The 13,783-nt window shown below is 36.3% G+C and overlaps 1 pseudogene; it reads right to left on the minus strand.

The window, feature by feature from the left end:
• Window positions 1–6,828: 6,828 nt before the first annotated feature.
• LOC144367148 (52 kDa repressor of the inhibitor of the protein kinase pseudogene) lies at window positions 6,829–8,624 on the minus strand (annotated as a pseudogene).
• Between the last annotated feature and the right edge of the window lie 5,159 nt (window positions 8,625–13,783).

A 13,783-nucleotide genomic window follows, 5' to 3' on the forward strand; every position in this document is an offset into this window, starting at 1 on the left:
AACTTGGAACTAACAGAAAAGAGTAACCAACAACCTTCAAACACAATTTATTCTCTTCTTTGATTTCTACTGGTTTCCAATGAATTATTATTTTTCAAAAGAAGGAAAATAGACTTGGAGGTTTTGTAGTTGAGAAAAATAAGTATTAACCATAAAAATCACATTCGGGCTTGATTTTTGGCTTTGCCCTATGCTAGCTATTTGAGCTTTAAATGTTTACTAACAAAGGCCCTCAAACTTAATTTATTTATTTAGACCAAATATGATTTATTAACACTGATAAAATGTTTTCACAGTATAAACAATGAGATGGTAGAGATTATTGTTTTTTAAATAAATATTTGCATTTTTTTCCCTTTTGTTCAGACCTGCCTTCAAACTGTTTTGTCAGCTACTTTGGAGCAAAGATTCCCTATTGTTGCTGTGGCTGTTGTAGTTGTTATTGAACAATACATCTCTTTGGCCCACCCTGGGGGAACTTTAGTCTGTTAGAGTGTCTGGTTAGAGAACTCTGACTTTACCAAGGATCTATAAAATCAAAGTTGAAAGACTGGCAACTCTCTAAATTACTTTCTCTTTTTAGTGTTCAGAAATATAGTTTGGCTTAAACAATTAAATGCTTGTATGGAAACAGTGAGTAAAAGGTTGATAGAGGAGCTCAATTGTCCTTATTTGAGAGAGAAAATTGCAGAGGGGGTTATTGCCTCATATGTGAGTAATATTGATTTAACTTGTAGTCTGTTCTCAAGTCAATATAAAGCAATTTATTACTGCCCTGACAATTTATAATGGTGAATTCTGGAAGGCATGACAAAATCATTCATTTATTAGTGTATTTGCAAGAGTAATACAAATATTTTGTTGATAATTAAGCCTTATTCTCAAAAAAAATAAATAAACCCAGTGCCCAGGCATAAAATATATATCTGATTTTTGCATAACTCTCTGGAACTACGTCACCTATTTCAGCATATCATTTTGTGACCTTGCTGGATTGATCCTTCTGTAAAATATTTCAAGTCACTACTTAACAACACTGTGTAACAGGTTCATTAATTGGACTAAGCTTATTTGGTTTTAATTGGAAAATAGCCTTTTTTCTCCTCCTCCTGATGGTTCTTTAAACTTCATTTATTGGCCATCTTTTTCCCGTCCCTAGATAATATCTTTGATGAACCTCATACATTTTCTGGTTACTTTGGATATTGCTTGTTTTCAGGTATTGAAAAGTCAATGTTGCCCAAATCGAAACAATCATATCTGATTTGAAAGCTTTTCTTCATTCCTGGATCAAAAACAGTAACCAGCAGTAGAGAAAATGGTTACAGTTTCTTCTTTCACTTTCCTTGACTTACCTCCCTGCTGCACTCACTACCCTTCTACTGGATACTTCAGCTCCAAGGCAGGTTTGAGGAGCTAAGGGAAAGTCAGGGTTAGTGACAGTACATATGGAATTGTTTGTTTTTCCAAAAAATTGACAGTAAGCCAGATGTATAATTTTTTATTTAAAATTATACTTAAGTGAAGGCTATGACTTGACAAACACATTGGTCATGAAGTAATGTTCAGTAATATGCTCCATATGAGAGACAGGCCAAGCAAAGTGATTTTAAAATGTTGAGGTGGTTGGAAAAGGTGTGCCAGAAATATGCAGATAAGGGGCTGGGGATGTGGCTGAAGCGGTACACACTCGCCTGGCATGCGCAACGTGCTGGGTTCGATCCTCAGCACCACATTAAAATAAAATAAAGATGTTGTGTCCACCAAAAACTAAAAAATAAATATTAAAAAATTCTCTCTCTCTAAAAAAGAAGAAAAGAAAGAAAAGATATATGCAATAAAAAGGGTCATCAGTTAATTACCAGATCTATTCAGATAAGGGGACATTCAGAGCAAACAACGGACAAAAAACAAACCCAAAAGAACAGTTACCATCCACAATGAAGATCCAAGTTATAAATTCTATACACTAAATAACAGAGCATCAACATTCATAAGAATTACAGAAGATACATGAAAAAAAGACAAAGAAACATAAAGAGAAGGAGACAATGACAGATCAAAAATCAAAAAAATAAGTAAGGATTGGTAAGAAATACACTGATGGGGAGTAAAATTGGCTATAAAATAAACTATAATTTTCAAATAATATTTTAGTGAAAAGTAGACTTGATCAGAGGAAAAACAGGCTTGTACTTAAAGACCAAGCCAAGGAACATAAGAACAATTAAAAAGACCAACAGGCAAGGCTGGCACCCATTCATCCTCCTTACAATCTAGAGAAATTTGCAGGATGCCTTGAGCTAGGGGTGGCCATGGGACTCAGCTACAGTTAATGATCTCTAAGTGGAAGACACTGGGGAGAGCTCCTAGGAAAGCTCTGTAAGGGGGACAGATTAGCTGTCACCCTCCTTTGGCTCTCTGCTTTTTTAGCAGACACTATAGGTGTCCTGCCTCCACCTGTACCCAAGCTTCTTTCCCTACTTCTTGATCTAACAGCTTTCCCTGGGAGCCTGTTTGGTCATGTGTGGAACAGCCTGTAAATGCTGTGTTTAATGTCCCCACAGCAACCTTTGATCAAGGAGGCTTGGAATTTGACAGGTAAATTGTTCAGCTTCCCATCTCTTAGGGGGACTGTTATGAGGAATGTTCTGTAAGATTCCCCAGAAGATCTGCGGCTAGAGTGAGCCCTAGTTGCCCACCCCTCTCTTTATTGATTTCCCCCCCTTTACTATCTCCTTTTCCTTCTCTATCATTTATTCGGCTTCCTGAGATCACTTTCCACATAATGTACCCCCTCTAACCAATCCTTGTCTCAATCTCAGGGCTGCCCAAAGTTTGACATCCTTCTTTCTGTCTAGAATGTAAGAATGGAATTGGATAGAAAAAGATAACATGATCTCCATTTGCAGATAATATATAACCCTAAAAGAATTATTATAAAAATAATACCATAATTAAGACAATTTATTTAATAACAATTTATAGAATAACAATATAACAATTTAATAAATAAAAAACAATTGTCTTAATGTAGTCAAAGAATAACCAGATAGAAGATATAAGGGAAGGAGAAAACACACACATAGCTGCAATAAAAAAGATTTTTAAAATTTAATAATAAAATGAAATGTTTACTATTTGAAAAATGCAAAAGTAGACTTAAACAAATGTACAAGGCATGCCTTGCTTATCAATAGAACAACTTTACCTCATACATACATGTTAAATATTTCCAAGTTAACAAATAAATTTAATGAGAATCTAATCAAAAGTGTCCATTTTTCCCCCTGAAGTTAACTATGGATTATGAAGTTCTTATGAAATATGATCAAACAGGAAAAGTAGTAAAACCTGGAAAAGAAGAACAATGAGAGGAACTAGTCTTATAAACTATTAGAACATTTATAAAATTCCTATAATTTAAAAATGTATGCATTCATCAACACATAGACACAAAGAATGATAGACTAGAAAATTCAGAAGTAAAACAATTATATGTGACAAGTTCAATGACACCAAAAATGATAAATGAACATACGTTCTTTTTAATAAATGTTGTTGGGATAACCATTTGGGAAAAAATAAAATTGGATCAATATTTCACAATGGATACCAGAATGTAATCCAAACAATCTAGATATGTAAATATTATGGCTTGGATCTAGGAATCTTCCCCAAAGAGTTCATGTGTTAGGCAATGCAACAATGTTCACAAATGAGAAAATTTGAATGATGAGAACTATAACCATTTGTTGGGTTAATACTTTGAATGGACTACTGTAGGCAGACAGGTGTGGCTGGAGGGCATAGCTTCAGAGACTGTAAATACGTCCCCAGACACACACACACTCTCTCTCTCTCTCTCTCTCTCTCTCTCTCTCTCTCTCTCTCTCTCTCTCTCTCTCTCTCTCTCCCTCTCTCTCTTTCCTGGCTGCCATGAGCTGAGCAATTTTCCTCTACCACGCCCTTCTGCCATGTTATTCTGCTTCACCTCAGACCCAGAGCAATGAAGTCAACTGATCATGGACTGAGACCACTGAAACCATGAGTCAAAATAAACTTTTCCTCCTTGAAGTTATTCTTGACAAGTATTTTGTTCACAGCAATGAAAAGCTGACCAATACAATAAATGGTGAAAAGTGAAACCCACAAGAAAACAAAAATTCCTTAAGAATACATAATAATACACATTGGAGAGAATGTGGAGAAAAAAGGAACACTTTGACACGATTTATGGGATTGTAAATTAGTACAACCACTATGGAAATTAGTATAGAAGTTCCTCATAAGTCTAGGCATGGAATCACCATATGATTCAGCTGTACCACTCCGTGATATTTATCCTAAAGAATTAAAGTCATCTTATTACAGAGATATGTGCATACCTGTTTATAGCAACATAGTTCACAATAGTCAAACTATGGAACCAACCTAAGTGTCCATCAATAGGTGAATGGATAAAGAAAACATAGCATACATACACAATGGAGTTTTACTCAGCCAAAATAAATAAATAAATAAATAAATAGAATTATGTCATTTGCAGGAAAATGGTTGGAACTAGAGACCATTATATTAAATGAAATAAGTCAAACTCAAAAAGTAAAGAGTCATATGTTTTCTGTCATATGTGGAAGCTAGAGAGGAAAAGGAAAAGAAAGGCGGAGGATTGGGGATCCCATGAAAATTGAAGAGAGATGAATAGAAGAAAGGGAGCAAGGGGGAGAAGGTGGGAAGGGAGGGGGAAGGACTGAGGAGTGATATTAGCCAAATTACATTGCTATATTGTGTACATGTACGAATATGAAACAACAAGTACCATCATTATGTACAACTATAATGTACCAATAAAAAATATGGAAAAAAAGAGAAAAATTTCCTGCCTTAAAAATTTTTTTTAAATAGTTCAGCACCTATGGAGAGGAGTTTAGCAGCATCTGACCTGTTGCATTTACAGTCATCCTTTGACTGGCAATTCCACCAAAGACAAATTTTTCCAAATATAAAATACTTATGAATTGCAACAGCAAATGATTGGAAATATCCCAAACATCTATTAGAAAACGAATTGAAAAAGAAAAAAGAATATTACACTCTGTTTTTTAAAAAATTGAGGAAAAGTTCTGTGAAAGATAGTAAATGAGCTCCAGGATACATTGTTAAATAAAAAATGTAAGATGTGGCGTATTATATATAATAAGTGCTCTTGGTTCAATTGTATCCCCCAAAGAACTATGCTGAAGACCTAATCCCTGATACCTGTAAGTGTGATCTTAATGGCAGGCATAATCAAGTTAAATTCATATTGGATAATAATGGTATCATTATAAGAAGAAGAAAATATGGACAGAAAGACACACAAAGAAAAATCATGCAAAAATGGAGACAGAGATTGCAGTGATTGCTCCACAAGCCAAGTAACATCTAGGATTGTTGGCAATCTTCAGAAGCTGGGAGACAAACATGGCACAGATCTTCCTTCTAAGCCTCCAGGAAGAAATCATATTGCTAACACCTTGGTTTTGGACTTCTGGCCCCATGAGTTATGGGGATCAATGTCTTCTGTACTAAGCCACCTGGTTTATGGTACTTTATTACAGCATCACTAGAAAATTAACACAACGGGCTACTTTTTCCCCTCATCTCTTTAGTATGGCAAATTGAACCCAGGGCCACTGAGCTACATCCCCAGGATTTTTTATTTTTTGAGACAGGTTACCCAGGCTAATCTTGAACTTTTAATCCACTTGCTCCAGCCTCCTGAGTCACTGGGATTGTAGGTGTGAGCCTGGCTATGCTACATTTTTGTAAGAAAAATAAGAATTCATATGTATATTTAAATTTTTTTGCAAAAAGAAGTCTAACAGAATGAGCCAGAAATGAATAAAAATGGTTACTCATAGAGAATTAGCTTAAGTAGTGTGGAGAGAATGAGTTTAGGAGCAAAACTTCTTTAAACATAGTATCTTGTGGGGCTTTTGGGGCTGGGGCTCAGCGGTAGTGCACTTGCCTGGCGTGAGTGAGGCACTGGTTCTGATTCTCAATAACTTAAAAACAAAATGATACCTTGTTGTATAGTTTTGACTTTATATATGTGATATATTTTTATTTATTTTAAAGGTAAATAAAAAAGAAACAACAACAAAAAAGATAAATTACTGAAATCAAACAAAAACATAATCAAAAGAACTGAGCTGCTTATCAAATTGGTTCCCTAGCTATGTAAAGAGAAGACCAGTATCAAAAAACGTTAAAACACAATACTTGGACTGCCCATCCTGTACAGGATATATCCTAAGGACAAAAAGAACTGTGAACAGATCTTAAGGTTCACTTAGTAGATTTAGTAGTGGTAATATTCATCTGAAACTACATGATTGTTGCAAGATAAAGGGAACACGTACTTGCTGATATTCTAAGTAATCAGAATTTTCAGTGTAAGAAGAAAAGAATGCAAATCTATAAGCAGTCAGGGAAGCCAGGTGTGGTGGTGAATGCCTGTAATCCCAGTGGCTCAAGAGGCTGAGGCAGGAGGACTGCAAGTTCAAAACCAGCCTCAGCAATTTAGAGAGGCCCTAAGCAACTTAATGAAACCTGTCTCTAAATAATATAAAAAAGGGTTGAGGGTATTGCCTAGTGGTTAAGCACCCCTGGATTCAATCTCCGGTACAAAAAACCATAAAAGACTTCAAAGCATGAGAGCTCAAACAGGTGCCATGTATATAGGCAGATTACCGAAGGCTAATGTATTCATGAGAGGCCTGTAGGTAAAGATGTTCAGTGGACAAGTGACCTACATATACCTTATGGCTTTTCTTCCAAATATCAAATATAAGAGAAAGTCCATTTTAAAAGTCTTTTAGGTATTTTCAACAGAGTTTCTGAATTATCTGTAGGAAGCTCTGACTTGGTTGTACATAGTTTGATGTATGTGTCTACGGTTAAATCCAGATCATGTTTTATATCAAAACTTATGTTAAGCAAAGCCAAGTTACTTGAACTTTGGTCTGTCAAAGTGTTCCTCAAGTATGCTTTAGAATGCTTTTGTCCACTTTCATAGCATTCATTATCAATCTTCATTACAAGAAGAATACACAGGACCTTCAGCAAGGCATATAAATTTGGAAAAAAACTTGATATCAGGCAAATGGAGGTCTTCATAAATGGTGGATGGAAGCTCTATATCTTTCCCTCAGTGTTTCCATTTGATTCTCCAACAGTGAAGCTCTGCTGAAAGCGTTTCAGGATTAGGCAAGTCACTTCTGTACATGTCAGCGTGGTGCTCCTCTGATGTATTGAATTTGAGCTGTCCTATGACTGAGGGTACCAGAGATAAGCATTTAAGACCTTTGAGGTGCTGTTCTGAATATATATCTTTAAGTCCCTCAATGATGTGCTCCACTGTTGGAACACTGAGGGTTTCTTTATAGGAACTTTCAGAGGTTAGTGAGATTCCAGGTGACCCTGCTGAGCCCTAAGAAATTTCCCAGGGAGTTTCATCTGAATATCAAGTTTTGTTGCCAAATTTGTTGCTTCCTCAAACCAAAACTCATGATAAACTTCAATATTTTCCAATATTTTATTGAGTGAATGCAATTCTGTAGTTAAGCTGCTGATGGCAAATAAGACATCTTATTTGTAAAAGATAAAACATTGTAAAAGATAAGACATTTTTAAGAACAACAATGGTAACAATGAAATCAAAATCTATTACTGTACCACAGAGTACAAATGCTCAACCAGTTATACAACTATTCCATCTAACATTTGTGTCACTATTTATTCCATCTAAACCTAAAACAAGTGCTTGCAGGAGATCCTCCAAAATTTCAAAAGCATCATGCCTGCCTGACCCCTGAGAATGGTAAATTTCCTTCAGTTCTTTACCCATTTCTTCATTGTTCTGAAAAAGAAGAGAAATTACATTGTCAAGTTCTAATAGCAGTTGTGGTGATCGGTGGAAAAAAGAATAAACTTCCTTAATTGTTCCTAATGCAATAGACACCCTAAACACAGGCACTGATTCTGCCAATGATTTAAGGCACAGGAAGACCAGAGGGTGTAGATAGCTTGGGGATATTTCTCTAAAAGTCTAGAAGCAACAACTTTCATTTTGGAAGAGAATCCGCTAGACAAAATATAAGCCTGGCCACGACAATACTCCATATTTAGTCCCCACTTCTCAGTTATGGTAGTGTGAAATTTCACAGCCAAAATTTCTGCATCAGCTTCATAAAGCAGGAAGCCCACAAATTCCTCTCTCAGGTTTGAGATTCATCTACAAACCTCACCAACACGGGAAGGTACTCCTCCCCTGCTATGTCCACCACTTCGTCAGTGATAATGGAAAAGAAGTGCAAGTCTCTCACTTCCCTGAGGATTTCTTCCCAAAAGCAACTCTCACAGATCTCCAGCATCTGCTTCTGCTGTGTTTTTGAACAGAAAACAATGTGTTAACTGCTGTAGTCTCAAAGCGTTTTCTCAGGACCTCTTCACCAGAATTTATCCCGGCCCTCCAACAGGGCCTGAAAGTTATCAGGAGTGAAGAGACCTTCTGGGATTTCATCAGCCTCATGCCCATCCAGTGGTATATTTTGTTTTCCCATAAGAATCAAAATTTCAAATAAATACTTTAAATATTCTTTGTTTTCCTTTTCTTCAAGGGTTAAAGGCAAAATATCTTCATCTTGTTCATCACCCCTTCTTCTGCACTGGGGTTCTCAGCATTGCTATTATTTATTTCTTTATGTTTTTGTTCCTGTTCAAAAGTTTTGTCAATTTTTTTTTCTGTTTCAGTGTCCTGATTTCATCTTCACTCAATTTTTTTATTCCTTTTCAGTGTCTATTATGTGGATTGTTCAAATGACTGGTAAGATCAAATATTATTGGTATTGCATTATCTTGAAGAACTATCCTATGAAAATGCACCCAATGACTTCACAAGTATCTTCTATAATTAATTTTGAGAAATAAAATAACCCAATCATTCTTTAGTTTTATGATACCTCTGCAAAATGTTTAGTTCTACAGATCATAGAGGTCTCCAAGTGCTTGGCACATAATCGATAATGTTTATTTAGTTGATCAGCCTCTCATGAATACATTAGCCATTGGTAATCTACCTATGTACATGGTACCTGTTTGAGCTCTCATGCTTTGAAAACTTGTCTCTTCTTCCAGAAGACCCCATTGGAAGTACCTCTGCTAGGAGTACTCTGGAATTGTTTCAGTTAAGTCTTTTAGATTATAAAATGTATTATTACCATGGATCCAGTTGTCAGGCATTATTATCAATTTTGAAGAAGTAAATTTTGAGGAGGTGTAAGAAAAGAATGCATCTTATGAAATGTTATCATGAAGCCTATTGCTGACCTTTAACTATTAGGAGTTTTAAGTGTGTTAAAATCTGTAATGGACAATTAAGGGAATTAACCAGAGTTGTGAGCTCACCAAACAGATTTCAGTATAGATTCTGTCTTTATCAAGAACTTAAAGAACACGCTACAGTTAAAGTTTGAGTGGAAGAGCTTGCCGTGGTTGTTCCACATCTGGTTGTTGCTATTTACCTTCCTTTATTGAGCCTGCATCTTCATAAGCCTACACTTTTATTTTAGCAGGTAAATAAATGTTGAATACTTCTGCTTCATGGTCAAAACAGAATCAGAGGATGTTGATATGGGCAACTTGTCTGTTTTCTTTTTCCATGACTACATCTACTGCATCATCTTGATTTATAAGCAAAACCCATAAAATAAATGTTTTGAAGTTTATCTAGAAATAATACAGAAAATATTGCTATTATTTTGGTGAAGAAAATCAATTTTGTATAGTTTATTTTAATCTAAATAAAATGTGAATTTTGTTTTTAAAAAAAACAAACAACAAAAGTCAGGGAAAGATAAACCTGTCATGTGAAATTAGAATTTGGTACAAAATGCAAAAAAAAAAAAAAAAGAAACTATACAGTAAAAATATATTTATAGCTATGACCACTGAGAGGATCTGCAAGTGAGGACACAGGAAGCTGTCTAGTCTGCTCGTCACAAAAGCCTGTTCTGGTTTTCTGCGTAGGAGATTCATTGATTTTTAAAATTTTACATCTTAATAAATCATTAATAACCTTAAACTCAGAGAGTATCTTCGTGGTTTTTTCTGTTTTCCTTATACTATCCAGTTCAATGTCGTCCTCACAAACATCACTTGATTCAAATTGCTGATTGATTTATTTTCCCCTAAGGTTGCAAGATTTTCTGGACTAACAAATACAGAAATTTGGACAGTGTACAAAGCTCTCTTCCCTAACCACTATCAGGAAGAGTCCCTGACCCTATCAAAAATCAAAACTTTTGCTTGTGCTCTAGACTTATCTTGTCTTGGAGAAGTCTAAATCACTTTTCTTTTCTGTGGCATCAAATTTTTGTTCCCTGCTGGGTCATTCCCAACAGCAGACAAATACACTGAACCAATCCCCTACATGGGAGAACAAAATAGCCACAACAAAGACCCTCCTCTGATTGCACATCTTCCTCCAGCTATTACCTTATTTAAAAATATATTTTATTTATTTATTCTTTTTAGAGTTACATGACAATAGAGGATATTTTGACATATTATACATACATGGAACATAACTACTCATTCTTGTGGTTGTAAATGTTGTGGAGTTACAGTGGTCACGTATTCATATGTGAGCATAGGAAAGTTATGTCGGATTCATTCACTGTCTTTCCTATTCCCCTCCCCTGCCCTTCATTCCCCTTTGTCTAATTCAATGAACTTCTGTTCTTTCCTACCCTCCTTATTGTATATTAGCATCTGCATACCAGAGACATTCGGCTTTTGGTTTAGGAGGAACATTGGCTTATTTCACTTAGTATGATAGTCTCCAGTTCCATCCATTTACTGGCAAATGCCATAATTTCATTCTTCTTTATGGCTGAGTAATATTTCATTGTTTATATATACCACATTGTCTTTTTTTTTAAGAGGGGGGGAAGAGAGAGAGAGAGAGAGAGAGAGAGAGAGAGAGAGAGAGAGAGAGAGAGAGAGAGAATTTATTTATTTATTTTAGTTCTCAGCGGACACAACATCTTTGTTTGTGGTGCTGAGGATCGAACCCGGGCCGCACTCATGCCAGGCGAGCGCGCTACCGCTTGAGCCACATCCCCAGCCCATACCACATTGTCTTTAGCCACTCATCTATTGAAGAGTACCTAGGTTGGTTCCATAGTTTAGCTATTGTGGATTGAGCTGCTATAAACATTCATGTGGCTGCGTCATGGTAGTATGTTGATTTTAAGTCCTTTGGGTGTATAATGAGAGTGAAATAACTGAATCAAATGATGGTTCCATTTTTTCTGAGGAATCTCCACACTGCTTTCCATAATAGTTGGACTAATTTGCAGTCCCACCAGCAATATGTGAGTGTACCTTTTTTTCCCAGATCCTCGCCAACATTCTTATATTCTTTTTTTATTTTTTATTTTCAGTTGTAGATGGACATAATACCTTTATTTTATTTATTTTATAGATGGTGATGAGGATTGAACCTAGTGATTCAAACGTGCTAGGCAAGTGCTTTACCATTGAGCCACAATCCCAGCCCCTGCTACTTATATTCTTGATAATTGCCATTTTGATTGGAGTGAGATGGAATCTCAGTTTTTGTTTGGTTTGATACTGGGGATTGAACCCAGAGACACTGTACCACTGAGTGAGCTGCATCCTCAGCACTTTTTTTTTTTGTAATTGTAGGTGAACAGTCTGCCTTTATTATATTTGTTTATTTTTATGAGGTGCTAAGGATATAATCCAGGCAAGTGCTCTGCCACTGAGCTACAGCCCCAGCTCCTCAGTGTAATTTTAATTTGCATTTCTCTAATTGAGAGAGGTTGAACTTTTTTATTCCAAATATTTATTGACCATATTTCTTCTTCTGTGAAGTATCTGTCCAGTTCCTCTGTTCCATTTATTGATTGGGTTATTTGTTTTGGGGGTGTTAATTTTTTTTAGTTCTTTGTACATTCTGAAGATTAATGCTGCACCTGGGTGCAGGTGGCAAAGATTTTCTCCATTTTGTAGGCTCTCTCTTTATATTCTTGATTATTTCCTTTGCTGTGAAGAAGATTTTTAGTTTAATACCATTCCATTTATTGCTTCTTGACTTTACTTCTTCTGCTTTAGGAATATTGTTAGGGAAGTCAGTTCCTAAGCAGGCATGATGAAGAGTTGGGCCTACATTTTCTTCTAGTAGGCACAGTGTTTCTGGTCAAATGCCTAGGTCTTTGATCCACTTGGTGTTGAATTTTGTGCAGGGCAAAAGACAGGGGTTTAATTCAATTTTGTTATGTATGGATTTCCAGTTTTCCCAGCACCATTTGTTGAAGAGGTTATTTTTTTCTCCAATGTATGTTGATAGTGTCTTTGTCTAGCATGAGATAACTGTGTTTAGGTGGGTTTGTCTCCTATAATCTAATTTCTCTGATCCCCTATACCTCAAATCCATCAAAATAGTTGTCAATACACAACATTTCTACCACCTCTCCTCCACTATTTCCTCAACCCACTCAGCCAGGCCTTGGTCCTCATTACCCAGTGGGCCCTGCTCTTGGCACACCGAACAATGGCCTCTTTATTGCCAACCCCAACTCTCATTTCTCTGTTCTCTTCTCATTCAGTCTCCTGATAGGAGACGACACAGTTGACCCTTCTCTCCTTGAAACACTTTCTTTCAGAGACTGGTTTCCTTCCTCCTCACAGGCTTCTTCTAGGTCTTCTCCTCCAGCCTGTCAACATCTACACTAGATGGCCCTAGATTCCGTTATCAGATCTGTTTATATACTCCTTGGAGTACTCTCTATCTTATTTTAAGTATCTCCTATATGAAGATGAAGGCCAAATTCATATCTGGCTTTAGTCTCTCTCCTGGGATCCAGAAGTATCTATATAACTGCACTATAATGTTTATACAAGGGTTCTCTGGAGTCAGGCTAACTTCCTCCTGTGTGGTCTTGATTATTCACTTATTTGTGAAAAAGATATCAACATTACATAACTAGGTTATTTGTGAGGATTAAATGGGAAAGCACTTGAAGCATTTATAATAGGCTGGCCCAAAATAATTGCTCAGTAAAGACCCAATTTGTTTACTTGTTTAAATTTTTTCCTAGAAGTCATGACAGAAGAAATCTTGTATGTGTCATTGAGGGATGAATTCCCAAGGCCTGGAATGATTTATCAATGGATTCATTTAAACCAGGAAAAGGAAGAACCTATAGAAACTAGATGCACTGCCACAGGTTGCCTTAATTGAAGGAGTCATTCAGGACTTTTTTTTTTCAGTACAGTGTCTTTGGAATCTCTTTTCATTGACCAACTCCAAGAAATGCAACTATAGCATTTCTGCCTCTGATATCTTCTCTGGGATTTTTTTCTTAGAAAATGTAAAATATATTGCTAGAACCCATCTGCAGTGTTTTTTCATTTGCATTCATTTTCATCAGCATTTATTGTAGTAGAAAACTAAAAAGCAGCTTTGCCTTGTGAAAAAAAATATATATTGAGCATGGCATGAATAAAATTCAAGGAATACAATGCAATACAATAGACTTTCTTGGCAGATATAGGGTTGAACGGGCACTGCCAGATACCAGCATGTGAAAAGGTTATACAAACCGCAAGAGGGCAGAACGATCCCGCCCCCACAGTATACTACACTCTGGACCCACCTCTCCACGGTCCCCGCCCTTCACCCCGCCCCTTCTACCATAAACCACGCCCA

Source organism: Ictidomys tridecemlineatus, chromosome 1, assembly GCF_052094955.1.
Source record: "Ictidomys tridecemlineatus isolate mIctTri1 chromosome 1, mIctTri1.hap1, whole genome shotgun sequence".
Lineage (NCBI taxonomy): Eukaryota > Metazoa > Chordata > Mammalia > Rodentia > Sciuridae > Ictidomys > Ictidomys tridecemlineatus.